We start from the raw sequence: 798 nt of genomic DNA on the forward strand, positions 1-798 counted from the left end.
CTATTTACAGACCAGGATGCATACAGCAAAGTTTGGGAGAAAGCACAATTGCAGAGGGGAGCACAGAGAGGCAGAAATGACTGAATCACCCTGCAGTAAGAAAAAGGAGGTCAGTGTTTCATGTGGACAAAGGAGAAGGAATTGTGAGATAAGGTCACAGATATTCACAGAAACTAGTCACTCAGAACTTCATGCTAATTGTGAAAATGGAGAGAGGTGTTGGAGAGTGGAGTGAATTGAATAGTTTATGCTTGAGAAAAATCTCTTTGCATTGTGGAAACTAGATTGTAGGAGAACAAGAATGCAACAGGGAAAACAACCGAGAAACTTGCAGTAGACAAAGAGAGAGGAGTGGGTCAGAGTGGTAAGTTGCTTAGGATGTTAGCTAATAGGGCTGATTTGGATGGATATAGAAAGTGAGGGAAAGACAGAAATTAAAGATGCTGCCAAACTTTCTATCCAGAGCAACTTGGAAGATGTAATTGCTATTTGCTTTTTTTTTTTTTTAAAGATTTATTTATTTATTTATTTATTTATTTATTTGTTTATTTATTTATTTATTTATACAAGCACTGGGTACAGTCAGAATGCGGGAGGGTGAGAGAATTCACCAGAGCCAGAGCAGAGAATAGAATAGGCAGAGTGACAAAGTACACTGCTGAGTGGAGCAGTGGGCACGACAGGAGAGGTCTGTCGCGCCATGTGGGACCCTCGCTGGTGGCCGGGATCGAACCGGCTCTACAGACGCTGCGGGCAGCTTCACAGCCCAGTGCGCAACCGCTGCGCTACCAGGGGAGG

This window comes from Talpa occidentalis, unplaced genomic scaffold (assembly GCF_014898055.3).
Source record: "Talpa occidentalis isolate TD23 unplaced genomic scaffold, MPIMG_talOcc4v2.1 talOcc4.2, whole genome shotgun sequence".
Taxonomy (NCBI): domain Eukaryota; kingdom Metazoa; phylum Chordata; class Mammalia; order Eulipotyphla; family Talpidae; genus Talpa; species Talpa occidentalis.